Source organism: Pleuronectes platessa, chromosome 8 (genome assembly GCF_947347685.1).
Source record: "Pleuronectes platessa chromosome 8, fPlePla1.1, whole genome shotgun sequence".
NCBI classification, from domain to species: Eukaryota; Metazoa; Chordata; class Actinopteri; order Pleuronectiformes; family Pleuronectidae; genus Pleuronectes; species Pleuronectes platessa.
Genome location: NC_070633.1, coordinates 24,040,760 through 24,063,785, shown reverse-complemented (window position 1 = coordinate 24,063,785; position 23,026 = coordinate 24,040,760). Strand labels below are relative to the sequence as shown.

The window sequence follows — 23,026 nt, the reverse complement described above, 5'->3', positions numbered from 1 at the left end:
GTGATAATTGGGCCATTAAGATCTCAAAAGACACCCAGTGTGTGGCAGGGAAGGAGCCGAACAGTCTGCCGGGAGAAAGGACTCCCAACTTCTGTGCTGCTCTTGAGATGATTCCTCTGCTGTGCCACAAAACACGAGTAATAACAAGATGCTGTTTGTGCGTTGAGATATAAAAGGCAGTCGACTGGATGGAAGAGATAAGCAGTAAATGCGCTGCAGTAGAAAAAACATGTGCTGTTGACTAATCCATAATAATTTTATATTGATCTGCAATTGGCAAAATAATTTAAACCTCTGCTGCCCGGGGAGAATAAATCGGTTTCAAGTGACTGTTTAGATTTGTAGTTGGAGAGTCGATCAAGAGACGGCAAAGAGGCAACATCAGAAAACTAAAATGACTCTGTGATCAAAAAACACAAAAAACACAAAACATTTTGTTGCGGGTGGAAATCAAAGGAGAGGAGTCGTCGTTCTCAAGTTGAAATTAAGCAAGTTTATTCAGAGGTCACAGGTCAGGAAAACGCGGTGTCCAGCAATTGAACATGCATGGGTCTCTAGTTCTATGCAGAAGGCTGCGCAGGAAGAAAGACGCTTAAACAGAGTGCGCACATAGATTATATCCTCTTGGAATATCGCGTGATGACGATGTCGTACGTGCACTCCGTTGTCGTGGTTACCAGAGGTGATAATGTTGCTGTATCAGTGCAGCTGCGTTAGTGTGCTGTCTAGGGGAGAGATTGTGGGTCAAGGTCTACTCACTGTCTCTGTGCGAACTGAATCAGGGAGCTGGGATGTGTGATATAAAGTGTTGACTATGAGTATGGTTTAAGGAATATATGTGGTGTATCAATATGAGTATGTATTATGTGTTTGGTGTATGTCAATAATATACAAAGAGATGGAAAACAACCAGAAAGAAACATCTACAGCCACAAAATGGCCTCAGAGTGATGTGAAATGACCCCAGAATGGCTGCAAATGACGCATTTCTCTTTCGGTCTCTGTCCTTTTCTTTCAAATGTTCCTACTCACTGGCCTGTTCTCGTCCACGGGCAAGTCCAAAACTCATTACTGCAAAACTGGAAGTTAACGTTCGGCTGTGCTCAAGCAAACACACCAATCTGGCTGGCCTGGCAGGGACGGCACGACACACCAATGAAAGGACAGGGAAATAATTTGGAAGAAAAATCAATGGCAACAGCCAACACCAGTGTGGCTCGGAGCCGTGATAAGGACGCTTTCTGCCCCATTAAGTATCTGCACTCTGGTGTTTTTCCCCCTCACAGCCTCAAATACTCATCACCCAGCTGTGTTAAGCAGCTGTATTATAAATTCATATCCCGCACACGCAGAACTCAGTTGGAGAAACAGAATATAGTACGTCTGCGTAATAAAATCAGTGGATTGCATATATGCCAAGGCTGCACACACAGTGCATTCATGGTGATAATGCATATCTCCACAGATTAGAATATTCTCCAGACATAAGAAATGTTTTTTTGGTTGCATGCATAGTACTGTCTACTGATCCCGTACTCGTAAAGTTAAAAGGGAATTCTGGTTTATCATGTACGATCAGTTATGATCACATTCCTATCTCCAAAGTTATATTAGTAATCTGGGAGTATTGGGAGAAGTGTGAGTGGGAACAGGAGGTCAGGTGATGAGGGAGGAAGACGAATAAGCAAAGATGATCTAAACCTCCTAATACGAAGGAAAAAGTTCAAATCTGAAAGTTTATTTTCTTTTCCAAATGAGTTAATTTTTGTGGTTTGTTGAATCTTCCGCTTGGAATTGTAGAAACGTGGTTTTCATAAAATTAGCTTGTAGAAATATGCCGTGCTTGTTTTGATATTCAAACATATTTCAATATTTGCATGCATTATTCATTGTTCTGGCTCAGTAGGAGACTCTGCAGCCGGCGTGTTAACAGAAGTTCTATACGTCTGTCGAGGGACATCTTGGTTCCCCTTTCTGCTGAAACAAGGAAAATAAGAGTTTTATAACCTCCTTTGTTTTATTAACTTCTCTTGAGTCAAATAGCAGGAATTGAGCCATTTCATTAAATGCTGATTGAATCACTGTTCTGAGTTCTTTTTGCTTTTGAAATATTAGATTGTTAAGGTGATTTTGAAAATGTTAACAGTTAAAATGGAGGGAGGGAGTTGGAATTAACGGCTTGATGGATGACTGGCACCTCACGTAGAATATTTGTCACTGCAGTTCTATGTACATATTTAGCTTCATATACATTTGATGTGTACGTTCAAAAGATGTGAAAAGACAGTAATTTAACATGTCAAAATAAAAGAGTACAATTCAAACCGATACATGTAATACCCGAGTACTATTTGCTTGTGTGGGTTCGGTTTGTGTCCAAGGCCCGTGGTCATGGTTTCATACATCAGCTGTGCTATTCAGACCTCAGATCAGATCATCCAGTAGTGCTAGAAAACGTTGTGGTCACACTTACCTTCGCTTTGATTTTTTTTTGCCAGTCATGCTGCTCTTAGCCGTTTTACACTTTGCCTGAGCCCCAGGTTCATCACCCACCTGTACCCGATACCGACCGTGTCCAGCCTGGCCGTTTGTCCGCCTGTCCACGCCGGGGTCTCTGCCAGCTTTACCATCTGCCGGCTTTTGGAACAACTGTTTGCACCGTTTGTCTGCTTGTCCTGCTCCATGCATCAGAGCCCAGTGTGCAGGCCACAGGGTTCCGTTTATCACACAGAGCGACAGAGACAGAATAGGACCTTTTATATTCAAACACTTTACATTTACATCAGGAGCAGGTCCTCTCTACGGAGGCTGCCATGCTTTTTACAGTCGTCCAAACTAAACATATTTTGCGTTGACATAGAGGAACAATTTGTTTTTTTTCCGGTAATAAAGAAAAAACAGAAACGATATGATACAAGGTTTACAGCTGATTTAGTGTATGTAGCACATATCTGTATGAAATAATAATATAATATTTTGTATTTTAAATGAATATGATGAAAGGTCGTAGAACATGTCAGAAGGATTCTATGGTCGCACTTGATGACCTTTCCTCTCCATCTTTGAGGCTGACGTTGTAATTTTGCTTTGGCGCATTTCAGACGGCTGCACTTGCTTCCGACATGAGTTAAGAAAACATAAGACAGATCATAGACAGGTTATGTATCATGTGTTCAAACTGTGTCTCGTGACATTCTTTAATCTTTGTGAAAAATGACCTTAATCAATTGTTAATAAATCATCTTGACATTACCCCTTACCAGAAAGATCTCATTTTATATATTGCAATAAAGTAATAATAATAGTAGTTTCTACTTGCTCACTATGGAAGCTGATGGATTTATCTTAACAATATTCTGAGGTCATGACTTCAGTGCATAGACGTGGGTGTTCATAGATGTATCTGCGTTAAGCTCCATCAATCAAATGCCAGTCATTTCATATAGAAGAAACAGCAGAATGAAGCAGCAGCTAATGTAAAGATGTATAAACACAACTCCACAGCGGCTGCAGGTGACACACAGCACATTCTACCCATCATCTACTAGACTGCTCATTCTTGCATAGTCCCTCCTTAAAACGTTTTTAATTCCATAATGGTTCAAATTGAAAAACCTGGTCCCTGCTCCAGCCCATGCGGTGGACATGTGCACGTTTTACTTCATTTTGGATGTAATTCAGTGGATGTGCTTTCATTGGAGGGTTCCTATCACTACAGTGAAGAGACCTGGCAGGTGCGCGGGGAGACCGGCGCTGCCAAGCAGTTTGCCGTGCCAGCCGTTTCTCATCATTGTGAATTCCATCATTGTCGCGCCTCCGGCAAACATGGATGGTAAAATATCAGCCACAAAAAAGAACAAGCTAATGCAGAGCTCCTTGTGACCAGGGACTGCGTGGCCACCTTGCTTCTTGTGAGAACATGTCCGTCCATCTGCATCTTTCAAATATCATATCTCCATTTTAAATTAGTCTCCCCCCCCCCCGCTCCACCACCACCTCTCATTTAATTACATGCTAATCTGTTAATCTGAATCCCTGAACACATGTTGAGTATAGTCTTCTTCTATCACTTCTCTTCTTATCATCTTTTCCCTGCAGATATACAAACTCATTATTCACATGCATGTTTATTTGATGTATCTAGATCTGAGGTCTTCCTTTCAATATATCGATTTCACAGCAAGTCAATACCTCACAGCATCATCAGCAGTGGAGACTCTTATTCAGAAACATATAAACAAAACACTTTATGAGTTTCAGGGTTAAACTATCATTTCAGTGACCTGCTGACACTACAACACGTTGAATTCGACATATTTGACCTTAGTCTTTAAACGGCAGGTGTCCACATCTGCATGTGACTCATCTTCAACACGTCTTCCAGAGTCTTAGTCATGTCCATGTTTCAGCTACAATAAGATTCAGAGACCAGTTGAATTACCTGTTTGATTATTCTTTGTGAAACTTGAATATCACCACCTTATGTCTGTTTATAAGTAAAGTAAAAACCTTGTGTAATTTGTTTTCCACAAGTGAATGTTCTCTGTTTAGACAGGCGTGGGAAAATGTGTAAAGCAAAGGAAATGAATTAGTTAGGGCAGCAATATTTTTTTAAATCTTGATATCAACTCATTTAAATTTCTAGATAAGAAAGTTCAGTTGTGTTCAGGAGAGGAACAGTATCTCCATTGTTATTTTTATCAGACGGCACAAACATCATTTTGTGCATACTGTGACTATCACGCCTATTCAGCAAGAGCAGATATGGATATTAATATGAGGATTTGATAACATAACGTCTGAAATGAATCTGTTTGCAACAGCCACTCTGAGATACTGAAATGACTTTACGTCAGGAGAATGTTCACCCCTCAGAAAAGAGAAATCCAAGGTGAACCGTCTTCACATCATCGGAGCCGACAGTGTGCGCGGCGTTCCAACACAGCTCTTGATTAAGTGAGTCAACTGCCCCAGGGAGGACACTTTCCTCCTATTGACCCTACTGATGTGTCGTCAGCAATAATCTCAGCGAGTGTTTGATAGGAAGTGCTGCTTTCATCGGGCAAAGGCATCTCTGCTGCCTGACACTCTCGTCTCCAATGCTTCAAGAGAATTGCCAGATGACTTTAAATGAGGGCCAGCTGACACCCTTCAGCGAGGGTGGATGAACCAAACGGCGAGATGTCATCCGAGCAAAGCTATCAGCAGCAGAACATGAAGGACGGGAAACGACTTGTGGTTGAAAGCTCAGTTTGTACAGTTGGTGCAGATGCTTCTATCAAACTTAGTCAGAATCTCATTTCAGGCTTCACTTTGTAGATCATCAGGCTCATGGAGCTGCGTGTCGTGTGCTTCAGCCTCTTGGACTCATCTGCAACAGGATCTCATTTCATATATCAGGATTATTGTAGTAAATAACATTAATTAATATTAATTTATTCTAATTTTCAGTTTCGCAATTGTAAAAATGTTTTGCACAACCTCCTGTGCTGCCATCTTGGACTTTCTAAGAATCGAGAAATGTCCTCAATTGACTGACCTGGTTAAATAAAGGTTGTATTTAAAAAAACGAGTAAAATAACAATTGTATTAATAGGGTTATAAACATTAATAAAAGAACAAAAACAGAAGATAGTGAAATACAATCTGTGTTAAATAGTGTTAGTGGCACAAATTGGGACTTTAAAATAAAGGTTAGTATGACAACAATTTACAATGTGGACAGAAATCTGCAAAAGTGTTTCTTTCAGAAATATTGGAAAAATCGTCCTCATTCGAGCACAATGGTGACTTTGTGAGAGACATTACCTCCTGAGATTTCTACTGGTATTTTAAAACATTAATGTCTGTAATCAAGAGTCTTATCCACGATACAGAAAAGAAATACAGCCTCAGAACAGTTATTCTATAAAAATATTTATTTCATAAAATGTTCCTGTTCGTTGTGTTAATGGCACACACGACAAAAGCTGACAACACTGAACCAGTCACAGGCTTTTTACACATTTTGATTCAGAGTTGTGTTTAAAAAAAAGCCACTTCTTCAAAGCCTCTTTATTATATTATACTTTGTGCAGTAAAAAAAAAAAGTCTAAATGAATCAGCTGGACTACAAACACTTGAAGCAGTGTTTTCCTTGTGTGTGTGTGTGTGTGTGTGTGTGTGTGTGTGTGTGTGTGTGTGTGTGTGTCTCTGTTGAACCCAGCAGTTGTTCTCTGGCCAGGATCTCACCTCTTATAGCTGAAAATATCAACACCAGGAGATGAGAGGATCTTTTCTGATGATACAGCAAACAACACTCTGTATGATTGATTTTCATTAATTTCCAAATCTACCAGTGAGATTTGCAAAGCACAGAGAGATGATAGATTGTCTGTCCAGACATGTTTTTCCAGCGTTGAACTTTTCACACCGGCTGGATGTCACATTTCTTTTTCTTCCTCGCTCATGACCCGATGTGTCTTTGTCTCATGATCTAGAGTTGTGTCATACAGCTTTTCATTTGAGGGGCTACAGAGGTTAAGGAAAAACCATGATGCAAGTCGTCTTCCCCTGAGGTAACAGGAACAGAAAGCTTAGATTAAAGCGCAGAGGAGGCGAGAGGCATTAGCATTACAAGCAGTGGATTTCAGAAGCCAGACAAAGTAATATTAAGACTTAAAATCAGTGTTGAACAATTCTGTAAAACCCAGGATTAGGTCCACTGCTAAAGTTTGTTTCACATTTTCACTTTACACAATGTGCATTGGTACCTATGGTTGTGGTTTGGGTTGGGAAAGATGGGACCAACTTATGGAAGAGCAGATTTATAAAAATACCAACACACTATATTTAATATACAAAAATGAACAGTTTAATTAAAAAATTTTGCAGTGTAACCGTAGTACCTTTGTTCATGTACTGAGGTATTTGTACTTCATCCAACATTTAAAGACATTTAAAAAAACACAAAAAAATGGATAAAGATCTTTCTTTCTTTCTTTCTTTCTTTCTTTCTTTCTTTCTTTCTTTCTCTCACTTTTATCTTATGACCTTTTGAGAAACATCATTGAACTACTGGTTTAGATCAAGTACAACAGTAAAATGCTGCTACCTGTTTGTGAATCAGTATTAATAATGTAATGGATAGATGTATAAAGATAGACAGATAGATAGAAGGAGCAATAGATAGATAGATAGATAGATAAATAGATAGATAGATAGATAGATAGATAGATAGATAGATAGATAGATAGATAGATAGATAGATAGATAGATAGATAGATAGATAGATAGATAGACAGATAGATAGATAGATAGATAGATAGATAGATAGATAGACAGATAGACAGATAGACAGATAGATAGATAGATGTGTTTTTAGGTGGATAGATAGATTAAGATTAGATTTCTCTAAAAACACTTGAGCTGCAGGTAAAGTTTAATTAGCCTTTAACTGAGTACTTTTACAGTTTTGTACTGTTACTTTTCTTTATGTTAATTATCTTTAGGACCTCTATATGTTGTTACATTCACTGCATTAATAGTCTGTGTCCACCAGCTGTTTGTTGTTATATTATGCAGTAATATTCCTGCTCTGAATATACAGCACAGTGCAGCATGGGCAGCCACTTAATTTGTACATTATTTATTTTTGTTTCTAATTAGGCAGCTCTTGCCAGCTATGTTGCTGAAGTGAAGTGAAAGTTTTTATTTATTTATTTATCTTTATTCCCCCAAATTTAATTCCCTCTCATGCATATTAAGTAGCTCGCTAACAAGCGGCCCTAATGATGATCTCACTGGTCAAGTGAGTGCGATTCTTGGATGTCGTGGCAGGGAGACTCTGGCTCCTAATCCCGGCTCTGGGTGCGTGGGTGCTGTCATGTTGACAAACAGGGCTCCTATACCATTTAGCATATCTGTTCATTCAGCTGACATTTACTGTTGGGGAAGCAGATGGCCTGAGTCTCGGTTACAAGTTTCTGACACCCAGAGGATTCGCTGCTTCGATTACACCAGTATGTTCAGCAGAGCTTGTAAAGTGTGCGGCTTTTCCATCACTGACACATGAACACTATTAAAGCGGAGGTATTACAGGCTAAATCAGGCTTTAACGAGGGTATTTGCATGTATGGATCCTGCCATTAAATTCCCCGGCATTTATTTAACGTTCACAAAGTCACAGATGGTCACGGTGTCCAGAGGATTCATATGTCGTTCAGTCCTGTTTGCCAAGTTAACTTTCAAAACTTTGCAGAGTCTCCAAACTTTCTGTTTTGATTATGAGGATAAATGGACAAAAGTCAAGCTCAACTGAGCTTCTTCTCTTTTCTTGTAACTGTGAGTTTGTTCAATACAATTGTTTTCACTCTCCATGGGGCCATTTTGGAAAAATCCAAAACAAACTTAGGTGTTTCAAACACAAATGGTAAAGCTCAGTTTCATTACGGCAGAACATTTTTGGGTGTGAACCGAAATGATAAATAAACAGCATGTTAAATTTCATAAATTGACTTCCTGCAGGTTTGTTCCCTTCACATCCTGCTCAGCGACCCCGAGACCTTTCCTTATTCCACGTGGTCGCTTCTGCTGATTTGACTGAGTTGTGTGAAAGATGCTTGAATTAAAAAAATAAAGTAACAGCCCCTCATATCAAGATTGTAAAACACAGATTACAAATATTCCAATCCTTTAGTAAGCTGTCGTTGCCCTGATCTCGTTGAACGTGCGGGGGGGGGGGGGGGGGGGGAGCTGTGACCAGTGGTAATAAGCATGTGATGAATCCAGACCAACACTGGGCTTCTCTGGGACCCAGTGGTTCACTCAAGATGGAGAAAATTAAAGAGTTGTAATTATATTCTCCTGTGGGGGAGCCGCGGTGACAGCCAGATATTCATCAAGAGCACTGCAGCAGGTGCGACCTGCTCATGCTTCCACAGATTCATCATCTGGGGCCGGCTCTTCTCCTCATCTCTCCGCTGCTGAGCTCCCTTCCATAATCAAGCTGCTCGACTCTCATGACGCATCGATCATCCTCTCCTTCCAAACATGCACAGACATATTGAGCTTTCCCAGCGACCAGGTTTCTACAAAATCAGATTCAGGAGTCTTGCCAGTATGGAAAACACTATTGTCTCTGCCCCAGTTTCCTTATACTGCTATGAAATCATTGATGAGGAAAAGCCAACTCATGCTGGCTGTAGCCAGAAGCAGCTAATGCTGCAGGCAGCAGCCCGTGCCTGACCCTTCAATCACAACCGATGCATCTAGTGCGTCACACTCTGATGTGAGGGCTTTCATTGCAAATGTAAAAGGCCAATTTTAGCGCAGAGCCTGGAATTCAAGTTCCTGGGATGAACATCTTTATATAGACACATGTGTGATGTGTGTATGATGAATTTAAACATGTATATGTTGCTTTTATTTGACCTGGATATTTCCTTCGTGTTTCAGCTCTGTATTATTATTATTCTGTGGTGACTACTATAACAATGAAAGCATGGGCCTGAATATATTTTTGATCTTTACATAAGCAGTATTCATATTAAAGATGTTTCAGTCTTGAACTTGTGAGGATGTCCACAGAATTGGGTCCAGACTTTCTCCTGAGTTTTCCTTTTACACACAAACAACACAGCAGGGGATTCTCTCCGCTGGGACTCGTTCACAGCTCCACAGAAACCCCCAGAGCGTTCAGGTGAGCACGGGGGGGGGGGGACAGCAGCCTGATGCAGACGTAATATGATGTCTGCTGAGGAGATCACGTTAGATTGTTTTCAGCACATCGACACCAGAGTTCACACATACAGCCCCTCCAGAGATTGTCCAGAGGATCTCAGTGCAGGAACGCAGCTTGTGTTTTGAGGGTGAAAATACATAATTGTTTAAAGTCGTGTTATTTTTGTCAGCTTTGAGACGAAAGGTACATTTTTATGCTTTAGTCACGTGTTTTTATTTTAGTCGTTTAAAACTGAAATTGATGAAATCCTTTATTTAAACATCATCAAAACACTTGATCCGTTCGTCTTGTTCGAGCCATCAGAAGATTTGTTGTTGAGAACATTTTATTCCAGTTTTAGCTCAAGAATGAGACGGAGCATTTCAGTCAGACTTCAGCAAACTGCTCTCAAATGAGATTTCATCCGACTCATTTTGGGCTAAAATAAAATGAAAATGCAAATAAGCCACAAGGGTGTTTGGGCTGATGATATTAATTTAAGCAGTACATCCAGACATGAAAGAGAATAAAACAACGAAGTCAGAAAAAATAAAAATGCAACAACATTAGCAAATCCAATGCAATGTAAGTCTTGCGTTACGAGTCGATCATTGAACTTTCTCTTTGATAACACGAACTCTGAGAATCCAGGAAAAAGGAAACTCGACACAGTCACTCAGAAGAACAGCCCTGCAGAAGATTCACTCTTATAAAGTCTGGGTGTTTCAGGACTGTGGTAGGAAAAGTGTTTTATTTTTATCCTGTAATCTTGTTTCCTTCATTTTAATGAATTTGTAAAGTTAATATTTCTACAGTTGTCTCATTATGCTGGTTAATGCTCATTTTTGCCTTCATCAAAGAGATTATGTTTTCTTGGCAGCTTGTCTGTATGTTTTGTTTTGGTTCTTTTGGCAACATTAAGCAAAAACTACTGAACCGTTTTTCTTGAAACGTGGTGGGAAGATGAGATAAAGGCCAAAGAAGAACCTCTTTACTTTTGCAGCAGAATTCATTAGAAGGGTTTGGTTTTTTTATTTCACTTTCTTTAACATTGCATGATAGGATGTTTGACTTGCTTGAGATATGTGCTCCCCAAGTGTTACTCTTTTTTAACACTACATTTTACCGTCTGCATGAGGATGTATAAAGTCACCTTTTCAAACCAGAACAAATCACAGGAGCTGAATAATTTTTCGACATTTTTGTAATTTCAGGCTTTGACATCAGCAGCAGCAGCGAATGAAAGCAGAGAAAATACTCAGATATGAATAATCGACATTTTCTAGGAAACAAGACAAAACAGAGAGACAGGCAGAAATCACTCAAACGCTAGTGGAACATTGACCTTTGCTTGGGGAAAATAATTGAGGGATGAATAGGATTCAAAGAGACAACACAGTTTCTTTCTATCGACAGGTGCTGGTTTTAAAACTAAATCTCCGGCAACTGTTAAGAAAGACCTCCAGACGGATATTTGTGCGTACACTCCTGAGCTGAGCCGAACTAACAATCCATTATCTTACACATATTACACAACCAGCAGTCACCGCCTGTAAACATGGAAACGCTTCCCACAGAAGGAAGGAACATAATCATTTTTCACCCATCAGGAACTTATTGTACCAGGTGTAATCGCAGCTACATGAACAGCGATTAGGTTCCGTTGTTTCGCAGTCACTCTACACATTGTGTCTCTCTCTCACACACACACACACACACAAAGACACGTGATGAGTGAGTGATGAGAAGTTAATAGTTTGGTTTCGTGTATTAAGCCAAATTGTCCTCATTTAGACGAGGACCTGGCTTAGATCTGGACAGTGACAAAACCTCCTCAGTGAGACTTGGAGCTGCAGCACACATTTCGAGGGCGAGTGTTTTTCCTCTGTGCAGGGGAAAGGAAACAGATTTACAGCAACGTGCAGCCTCTCAGAAACACTGGGGCTCTCACGCAGCTCTCCTGAGCACCAGGGAAATTTGTGGATTCTACAAAAAAACCTCCTTTAGCCTAGAAGTGTTCACGTTAGAGGAGAATACAGTCAAGCCATAGCCATCGTGTCCCTCTTTATAATCCTTCATTTGCAGAAATCTTGCAAAGGCATTAGCGAGATGCTCAATATGCAACCCAGTCTCATCAGAAAATGTTCAATGGCAACGTTGGTCCACTTGGACCGACGTTACCATCTCACAATCTGGCCTCTCAGATTGTGAGATGGTAACATTTAGTCCTCCCATTGTTTTGCATTGGCGTGTTCTCACGTCACGTGACTCTCAAGCTCCCGTCTGCGGAGAGGAAAACATGGCGGAGATTCCTTGTTTTTTCAGATAAAAATATAATTTTGTAACTTAGTTTGGGCATAAAAATACATTCTGACACCATTTCTAGCGAGAAATGTGGTCTTTGCTTCCACAGTCTTCAGCCAGTTCGTGCTTATGATAAATATTTTAATAGTTATCACGCATGTTTTTATCGTTGCTATGATGGTTGCCATGGCACCACGGGCGCAGCTTGGTGTTTAAATCACAGTCCCTGCGTGGTGTCCTTCAGTGATCGTGAATGTTATTCATGTTATATAATAGTAATATTTGAGGCTAGATTACATCTCTAATGAGAAGGATCATGCGAGTCTGTTTATACCGAGGCCGGACCGAGTGCGCGAGCGGACCGAGTGCGCGAGCGGACATGACGTGTGGCTGTCGTAAAAACCCTATTTGTAAACAACCAGCCCTTTAACTCGGGGCTGCGTCATAAACACGGAGCGCTTGGAAGACCACGATGTCATCTTCCTTCTGTCAGGTAAGTAGTTTATTGTTTTTAAAGATCGTTACGATCTAGGTTTACAGTCCGAGTGCGGAGAGAGTCCGTCAATCCACACTATGGACGCTGTTCATCAGCTAATACGCCATTGTTAGCCACATGCTTCAGCCCACGGTAGCCTGTGCTACCTGGGAGGTGAATACATGGTTGTTGAAAGCAGTTCAAGACGCTTAGCTCATCATTGAGGGACGCTACAATATAAATATAAACATGAATTTGATTTATGAATGCTTTAGATTAATAAGGAGTGTATTTGTCTACCATTACTCCACAATATCAGATCAATTTGGTTTAATGTATAGTATGCAATATGACAATGTTTTCATGTTATGGAGTTGCGATTCATTTTATAAAACAATTGCTATGTTCTGTTTTTTAATCAAGGAGGATCAAAGTGAAGCTACAGGAGTTTCATTAACGTCAACAACTTGGACCGAACAGTTTGTTTTGCTTGATGAAGAGCAGGAAGGGCAGCCTGGAGAGAAAGAGAAGCCGGGTTGAGCCCACTAACATCATCCACGTACCACGAGGAAGATGAGGGAGAGAAATGATCCTACCATTAAAGAGGTACTTTTAAGTTACATACCAGAAAAAACATTTTATATAATTTGCCAAATATACATTTTTATTAAATCCCCAAAGTACACTTGCTGAAATACAAGTTAATATCACAATGAAAGAATTTTGATCAATCATGCTTCCCTGCTGTGATTGTTTAACTAGGAAAACAACTTTTTCCACAGGAAGGCAAGTAAATTTAAGGAATACATGTGCAAAGTTTTCCTCTGTTATGTATAATGATGACCCCCATCAAACATAATGTTAGCAATATTTACACCTTTTAATTTATACTGTTTATTTCTGTCTACATGTGTGAATTTGCCTTCATTAGTTTCAGAAAAGAGCGATGATGTATCGGTCAGTGGGCGGCAGCACGAGACTCCGCAAACTAGTCTGTAAGCAAAGTAGACGAAGGCATCGAGGTTGCGGCCGGCCATCATTGTTATTTTGCTTAAGGGACTGAATATGTTTCATGTAGAAATCATAGCATTTCCCTTATATCTACCAAAACTGCTTGTTTCACAGACTGCAGTTTTGTTTTGATCCGATGTGGTGTGCAAATACAACCGTATCTGCAATGGGTTGTGGGGCATTAACATTTGTAACTCTAATTTTGTTTTGACAGACTGTGAAAAGAACGTTGAAAACATCACCACTCTACAGGAAGACACAGTCCAGTAATGGGTGTCAGAAGTTCAGTAGTGAACGACAGGTACTGTGGGAAAATGTGTGTCATTGTTGTACAATGTCCTTTGACTCTGTTTAAACAAGGTCAACACAAAAAGGTTTGATTGTAAACTGATATCGGTACGAATTCATGTTATTCTCCTCGTCAAAAGAAACAAACAATCCAAATTACCTGCAGAAAGCCCTTGATGGACGCTTCAGCTGCATCGTCAGACTGGTGAGACAGCAAGATGCCAACTTTAATGCCAATTTATTTGTGTAACATTCTGTGACCAAATGTATAGATAACTTTTTGTAGATTGTAAAAATAGATAACCCATTTAGTACAAAAAAACTACACTAGAATTACCGCACTGCGTTGTATGACTCCGCTAACCAGAGCAGTGTCCGTCTACATATTTCTACATATTTTCTCTCATATAAATGACACTGTATCTCTTGACAACTGAAACCATAAGATGAGGTCAGTGTGGCCTTGACCTTTTTACTTTAAGACAAATACAAAGTTAGACAATCCGAAAACATGCAGTTATGCCTCCGGCGACTCGCTATTGCAGAGGCATTAAAACCGTAGTGTAGTAGATTGGATTTTATTGGTGTTACATTGGACATCTTGTATGGGTACACCAAAAAATATATTTGGTTTCACATTCTAGATGGCAATAAGCAGAGTCATCAACTCAGGAAAAATATTTCTGTAGAAAAGAAAGCCTTGTATGTGTGTATGTATACATACACACAAACGCACAATTGAGACGTTTTTGTCTTTTATCATATATTCTCAGGCAGTACTGACGCATTTACTGAGGGGGGACGTGAGGGCCTACTCTGCGTGCTCAGAGTTCAAGCCCAGCAGGCTGCAGCGGGCCCGACATATTCTGGAACAGCAGCACAGTCTTTAGATGACTCCTCTGAAGATGAAAACATGGCGAGGTACTTCTCCACTGATGAAGAACTGTGAGGGCTGTGATTAGCTACACTCTCTTGCTACAATGCTACTCATGCTACTCCCTGGCAGCCTTAGGAAGGCATTAGCTTGCTGTTGGGTAGCTGTTAGCTTCAGCATTTTTAGTTTTTAGTGGCCTGTCTGACGTTTATGTTAAAAAAAAATCAGAAGGAACCATCTTCATAATTTAACACTATGGTTTGTTTGTGTCCTTCAGTTCTTCTCAAGAGAAGCTGTGTGCCTCAGCTCCACGGTCCCTCCTGCAACCTCCGCTCCTGATGCTAACCTCATGTCTCCATCACACCAAGCAGCAGACCTGGATTGACAGACCTTTCTCCAGAGCTGCCCCCTCCCTCTGAAACCCCCCTCTCCAAAACACTATTTGTGTAGTTTTTAAAGTATTTTTTGCATGAGAATTGTTGATCATAACATTTCCAGCAGATGCCTTAATATAATGTTTGTGCACAATAAATGACATTGTTCATAACATATTGGTATTTCCTTGCACTTCTACACCATGGTATTGGCAGATAAGATGCTGATTACATTAAAGCAGTGAATGCTCTTCTTTAAGCAACATAAACAAACAATGATCCAATGGATCTGAAGTAGAATGGGCACATTACATTCTGTAGAGAATGCTTCAGTTATGGAAGTCAGAAAATAACTTTCTTTTTCTGAGGTTCCAGTCATTTATAGTCACAGCAAAGCACACAGGTCTGGTTGTCTAAGTGGCTCCCATATCATTGTTTAAGATGTGTAACATCAAGTTTGTGTTTCAGTGTAAAATTAGTCATTAGTCAAGAGTTCACCCTCTTGTTTACACTAAAATTAGGTGACCCAGATGTTTCACAATGCATCTGATAAGGTCTTATGAGAAACATTCTTAACATTAAAGAAATCAACACAGAGGGTAGCAATAACTGTTTGACTTTAATCAGTAGCTGGTAATCGGCAGCCTGACTTATTCAAACACATTAATACTACAATGAATGAGGCAGGGCCTTCTATCAGAAATCAACTATATCGTCACGTTATGTTTCTCTTGAGCACATGGAAATTACCTTCAGCTTCCACTTACTGTCACCTGAACCATACTGTTATTTCTGTATCTACAGTGACTTTTAGGAAAACATATACTAGAGGGCAATGTATAAACATTAATACATCTTATTTATATAGAGCTTTTCAAGAAGTGCAAGTACTAAACTGAGGGAAAGCTAATACAAACAATATATATATATCTTATTTCCATGTGCCAGGACAGCCTCACACTTGGATGTCAACCAATTTTAGAACACATTTGCTTATACTGGAGATCTTTTAAATTAATGTCCCAGAAATGATTTCTGATGGAAACCCCTGCCTTATTCATTGTAGTATTAATGTGTTTGAATAAGTCAGGCCGCTGATTATCAGCTACGGATTAAAGTCAAACATCTATTGCTATCTTCTGTGTTGATTTCTTTAATGTTAAGAATGTTTCTCATAAGACCTTATCAGATGGCATTGTGAAACATCTGGGTCACCTAATTTTAGTGTAAACAAGAGGGTGAACTCTTGACTAATGACTAATTTTGCACTGAAACACAAACTTGATGTTACACATCTTAAACAATATGATATGGGAGCCACTTAGACAACCAGACCTGTGTGCTTTGCTGTGACTATAAATGACTGGAACCTCAGATAAAGAAAGTTATTTTCTGACTTCCATAACTGAGGCATTCTCTACAGAATGTAATGTGCCCATTCTACTTCAGATCCATTGAATCATTGTGTGTTTATGTTGCTTAAAGCAGAGCATTCACTGCTTTAATGTAATCAGCATCTTATCTGACAATATCATGGTGTAGAAGTGCAAGGAAATACCATTATGTTATGATCAATGTCATTTATTGTGCACAAACATTATATTAAGGCATCTGCTGGAAATGTTATGATCAACAATTCTCATGCAAAAAATACTTTAAAAACTACACAAATAGTGTTTTGGAGAGGGGGGTTTCAGAGGGAGGGGGCAGCTCTGGAGAAAGGTCTGTCAATCCAGGTCTGCTGCTTGGTGTGATGGAGACATGAGGTTAGCATCAGGAGCGGAGGCTGCAGGAGGGACCGTGGAGCTGAGGCACACAGCTTCTCTTGAGAAGAACTGAAGGACACAAACAAACCATAGTGTTAAATTATGAAGATGGTTCCTTCTGATTTTTTTTTAACATAAACGTCAGACAGGCCACTAAAAACTAAAAATGCTGAAGCTAACAGCTACCCAACAGCAAGCTAATGCCTTCCTAAGGCTGCCAGGGAGTAGCATGAGTAGCATTGTAGCAAGAGAGTGTAGCTAATCACAGCCCTCACAGTTCTTCATCAGTGGAGAAGTACCTCGCCATGTTTTCATCTTCAGAGGAGTCATCTAAAGACTGTGCTGCTGTTCCAGAATATGTCGGGCCCGCTGCAGCCTGCTGGGCTTGAACTCTGAGCACGCAGAGTAGGCCCTCACGTCCCCTCTCAGTAAATGCGTCAGTACTGCCTGAGAATATATGATAAAAGACAAAAACGTCTCAATTGTGCGTTTGTGTGTATGTATACATACACACATACAAGGCTTTCTTTTCTACAGAAATATTTTTCCTGAGTTGATGACTCTGCTTATTGCCATCTAGAATGTGAAACCAAATATATTTTTTGGTGTACCCATACAAGATGTCCAATGTAACACCAATAAAATCCAATCTACTACACTACGGTTTTAATGCCTCTGCAATAGCGAGTCGCCGGAGGCATAACTGCATGTTTTCGGATTGTCTAACTTTGTATTTGTCTTAAAGTAAAAAGGTCAAGGCCACACTGACCTCATCTTATGGTTTCAGTTGTCAAGAGATACAGTGTCATTTATATGAGAGAAAATATGTAGAAATATGTAGACGGACACTGCTCTGGTTAGCGGAGTCATACAACGCAGTGCGGTAATTCTAGTGTAGTTTTTTTGTACTAAATGGGTTATCTATTTTTACAATCTACAAAAAGTTATCTATACATTTGGTCACAGAATGTTACACAAATAAATTGGCATTAAAGTTGGCATCTTGCTGTCTCACCAGTCTGACGATGCAGCTGAAGCGTCCATCAAGGGCTTTCTGCAGGTAATTTGGATTGTTTGTTTCTTTTGACGAGGAGAATAACATGAATTCGTACCGATATCAGTTTACAATCAAACCTTTTTGTGTTGACCTTGTTTAAACAGAGTCAAAGGACATTGTACAACAATGACACACATTTTCCCACAGTACCTGTCGTTCACTACTGAACTTCTGACACCCATTACTGGACTGTGTCTTCCTGTAGAGTGGTGATGTTTTCAACGTTCTTTTCACAGTCTGTCAAAACAAAATTAGAGTTACAAATGTTAATGCCCCACAACCCATTGCAGATACGGTTGTATTTGCACACCACATCGGATCAAAACAAAACTGCAGTCTGTGAAACAAGCAGTTTTGGTAGATATAAGGGAAATGCTAATATTTCTACATGAAACATATTCAGTCCCTTAAGCAAAATAACAATGATGGCCGGCCGCAACCTCGATGCCTTCGTCTACTTTGCTTACAGACTAGTTTGCGGAGTCTCGTGCTGCCGCCCACTGACCGATACATCATCGCTCTTTTCTGAAACTAATGAAGGCAAATTCACACATGTAGACAGAAATAAACAGTATAAATTAAAAGGTGTAAATATTGCTAACATTATGTTTGATGGGGGTCATCATTATACATAACAGAGGAAAACTTTGCACATGTATTCCTTAAATTTACTTGCCTTCCTGTGGAAAAAGTTGTTTTCCTAGTTAAACAATCACAGCAGGGAAGCATGATTGATCAAAATTCTTTCATTGTGATATTAACTTGTATTTCAGCAAGTGTACTTTGGGGATTTAATAAAAATGTATATTTGGCAAATTATATAAAATGTTTTTTCTGGTATGTAACTTAAAAGTACCTCTTTAATGGTAGGATCATTTCTCTCCCTCATCTTCCTCGTGGTACGTGGATGATGTTAGTGGGCTCAACCCGGCTTCTCTTTCTCTCCAGGCTGCCCTTCCTGCTCTTCATCAAGCAAAACAAACTGTTCGGTCCAAGTTGTTGACGTTAATGAAACTCCTGTAGCTTCACTTTGATCCTCCTTGATTAAAAAACAGAACATAGCAATTGTTTTATAAAATGAATCGCAACTCCATAACATGAAAACATTGTCATATTGCATACTATACATTAAACCAAATTGATCTGATATTGTGGAGTAATGGTAGACAAATACACTCCTTATTAATCTAAAGCATTCATAAATCAAATTCATGTTTATATTTATATTGTAGCGTCCCTCAATGATGAGCTAAGCGTCTTGAACTGCTTTCAACAACCATGTATTCACCTCCCAGGTAGCACAGGCTACCGTGGGCTGAAGCATGTGGCTAACAATGGCGTATTAGCTGATGAACAGCGTCCATAGTGTGGATTGACGGACTCTCTCCGCACTCGGACTGTAAACCTAGATCGTAACGATCTTTAAAAACAATAAACTACTTACCTGACAGAAGGAAGATGACATCGTGGTCTTCCAAGCGCTCCGTGTTTATGACGCAGCCCCGAGTTAAAGGGCTGGTTGTTTACAAATAGGGTTTTTACGACAGCCACACGTCATGTCCGCTCGCGCACTCGGTCCGCTCGCGCACTCGGTCCGGCCTCGGTATAAACAGACTCGCATGATCCTTCTCATTAGAGATGTAATCTAGCCTCAAATATTACTATTATATAACATGAATAACATTCACGATCACTGAAGGACACCACGCAGGGACTGTGATTTAAACACCAAGCTGCGCCCGTGGTGCCATGGCAACCATCATAGCAACGATAAAAACATGCGTGATAACTATTAAAATATTTATCATAAGCACGAACTAGCTGAAGACTGTGGAAGCAAAGAGCACATTTCTCGCTAGAAATGGTGTCAGAATGTATTTTTATGCCCAAACTAAGTTACAAAATTATATTTTTATCTGAAAAAACAAGGAATCTCCGCCATGTTTTCCTCTCCGCAGACGGGAGCTTGAGAGTCACGTGACGTGAGAACACGCCAATGCAAAACAATGGGAGGACTAAATGTTACCATCTCACAATCTGAGAGGCCAGATTGTGAGATGGTAACGTCGGTCCAAGTGGACCAACGTTGCCATTGAACATTTTCTGATGAGACTGGGTTGCAATATGATACTGATCACTCTGCAGCTGAACAATAGATGAAGGCAAGAAGACCAGTTCTCAATAAGAAGCATGTGCGTTTGAGGTGTATTCTGCAAAGAGACGCCAGAATTATCTGAATAATCAGATTAAAATCATCAATGGAGTTATTTTACACTCTGAATTTGGTACCGAGGATGTTTCACCTAGAAGTTATCTAAAAAAAGATCATCAGAGATGTTCACAAGTCAAAAGGTTTGACATTATTTCCATTTTTATTTCACCGAAATCAGTGTTTCTCATCTGACTGTGTTTGAGCTTCAGGGAACTTGACAATAGAGATAATGGTGCGTGATAAACCATTTTTCTGTCTGCAGCCACCGTGGCTTCATCTGGGATACGTTTTATATCTTCATGATCGACAGCATGACTGACGACGCCTCATGATGAGGGACGGTTTATTCTCAGCACAGACTCCAAATGGAGCCTGATTTTGGCAAAACAAAAATTTGGCAAACAAGGATACTTTAAAGGCCTTTTCTCTCTCTCTCTCCTCAGGAGAGGAGATGGACGAGAGATGAAAAGATGATTTTCATCCTGTGAATCAAAAATCTATATTTTTCAGAAAAATTATTCAAAGATATACAGGATGTATTTGTTTTTCTATTGTGACAGAAAATGTCGATATAGGTGCAGCAGCATTAAATTATCAATATTGTGTTTACAGATGTGTGTAAATATATATGTACATAACGTGCATTCAAGCCTTTGTAAGCCAAAAACATAAGGTATTTAGAAAGTAATAGTATTAAATATATAGAATCATTCTGATTTAAACTGATGGGAAAATACTATATGTACTGCTGTGGATAGCATCTTTTCTATTTTTCATAATGATCTGAAATCAGTTCAGTCAAAATTTAACCGAATCAAATAACCAAGAGATGACTGGATTAATAAATGTTTATAGCTTTTGTGGTGTTTTATAATAAGATGGTTTAATGAATACTCCAGACCATACTACAACTGTCGATAATTCACTTTTGCAAAAATTCACTTTTGCAAACATCATTAAATGAATCTTTTTAGATCAGCAATAAAGAACATATCGGCAAAACCTTTTCCTCTTTTCCATAATTCATATTAAAGAAGTTGAGTGTATCTCTCTGACCTGAGGGCAACTCTGCTGTGAGCTCAGGTACTTTCACCGGCTCCATATTATTCATCTGTCACCAATGCTAACCTGAAGTAATAAAGTGATGATAATTCAAGACTCAGCAATGAGACATTATATTTACATTTGAATGTAATTCCCTATTATACTTTGAGGGATTACATAGAGCAGTTATTGAATTTGAACCTCTTTTACATGCAGTAGAATTAGAACAGAACACTTTACAAAGGTATTTTATTAAAATTTAATTATGCTGTGTGTTGGTGTGCTAGTATTGGAGAAATGTTCTTAGATTACAAACGCGGCGTGGTTCCCCACTTCAAGCAGGAGGCTGGTCCAAAGTGGCCGGCCCACCTCCTCGTGCTGAGTGTGATTATGTTTTGGGGGCAAATGTTTTGATATAAACAAGAAAAAAATTGTCATTTTGGCCGCTTGTCCTGCATGAAGATGAAATACTGTATGACACATCCTGTCATTTGTTGTACTACCAACCTGTTAAGTGCTGAAAGTAAAGACGTGCAGCAATTGTCACACAACAAGAGCGTTCATGGTTTGATCTGATTCGGCCAGCAGGGCCTTTCTGCACTGACAGTTCTTGTTCTTTCTCTGAGTGCTGCGGTTTCCTCCTCTAAACACACGCAGGGCAGATTTACTGGCGACTGTTGGTGTGAATATGTTTGTCTCTATTTGTCAGGCCTGTGGTCGGCCGGCAGCCTCTCCAGGGTGTAACCCCCCCTCTCGCTCAGTGTCCGCTGCGGGTGGCTCCGGCTCTCCATTTTGGTGCAGCCCACCCACTGGTCTGTTCATTATTTTTTGCCAATTACTATTCACCTTTTCATCTGCTCCGAGCGACTGAATAGAAGACACATTATGGACATCATGGACAAATTGCCGAGCACAGTTGGATTTCAATAACAACACAATGAGCTTTGGCACAAAGCAAATCATCATACCTGTTACTGTCTGCTGGGCGACAATAAGCCTCATTGGTTGGCAATTGGCACAAGAAAATAGAACATCATCATGGCTTTGGCTGATTGCTTACATACGTTGTATAAATAGAAATACAATATACAATCAAACTGGCGGAGTTGTACTTTACATTCATGCAGTTTTCTAATTCCACTGAGTTTTTACCCCACAGCTTTAGTTACTTTTCAGGTGACAGTGTAAACCCTGTTTCTCCAGATGTGTTGATGTTAAATGTTAGTGATGAACTGAAGGATGAAGGTTTCCTCTAAATGTTCAGAAAATTCTAAAGTAAAAGCCTCTGGATCAGCTGGAAAATGCATCGTTACAAAGCTGAAAACAAGTAGACATTTTAGATGCAGACCGAGATTCATGTTTTTATATGTTGTATATTCGCTACAGAATGATCTCTGACCTGCTAATGGATAAGTGTAGAGGGAATGCTCTTTAACAATGTGTCTTCATCTTCAGGTACAGAACATGCCCTTATTTGGGCATGTGGGACGTCATTTAACTGAAGTCATGGGCGGAACCAACCTCTATATAAATGTGTGTACGACCCCGGCAAGTCAGATTTTCACTATTTGGTTTTTGAAGTCTCTGAGTTTCTAGAGCTCGTCCTGACCTGTAACTTCTTGTAATAAACTTTGTTATACTGCAAGTACTGGGTCCGCGGATTCCTTCCTTCAACATCATCTTCAAAACGACTCTGCTGCTTTTATTAAAGGACACCAACAACCTGATGATCTTATATAATATGATTCATTGCTGCAGATTAAACTATCCACAACTGCCTAAATAGTTCTCATGAGCTGAACCTCAAACAGCTACACAAACCTTAACAGCAGTAAAATCTAACATTCACATTAATGCAGTAGTGATATTAATCCTGAAGTCTAACCTCCATTACTTTTACTTTCATACTTAAATTAAATTT

At 39.7% G+C, this 23,026-nt stretch overlaps 1 long non-coding RNA gene across 1 annotated transcript in view; it reads left to right on the top strand.

The window, feature by feature from the left end:
- Positions 1 to 12,385: 12,385 nt before the first annotated feature.
- LOC128446534 (uncharacterized) overlaps positions 12,386 to 23,026 on the top strand; it is an 85,298-nt gene continuing 74,657 nt past the window's right edge. The window contains exons 1-2 of the long non-coding RNA XR_008339589.1: positions 12,386 to 12,497; positions 12,903 to 13,085. This is a non-coding gene — a long non-coding RNA (uncharacterized LOC128446534). The remainder of the gene's footprint in view (positions 12,498 to 12,902; positions 13,086 to 23,026) is intronic.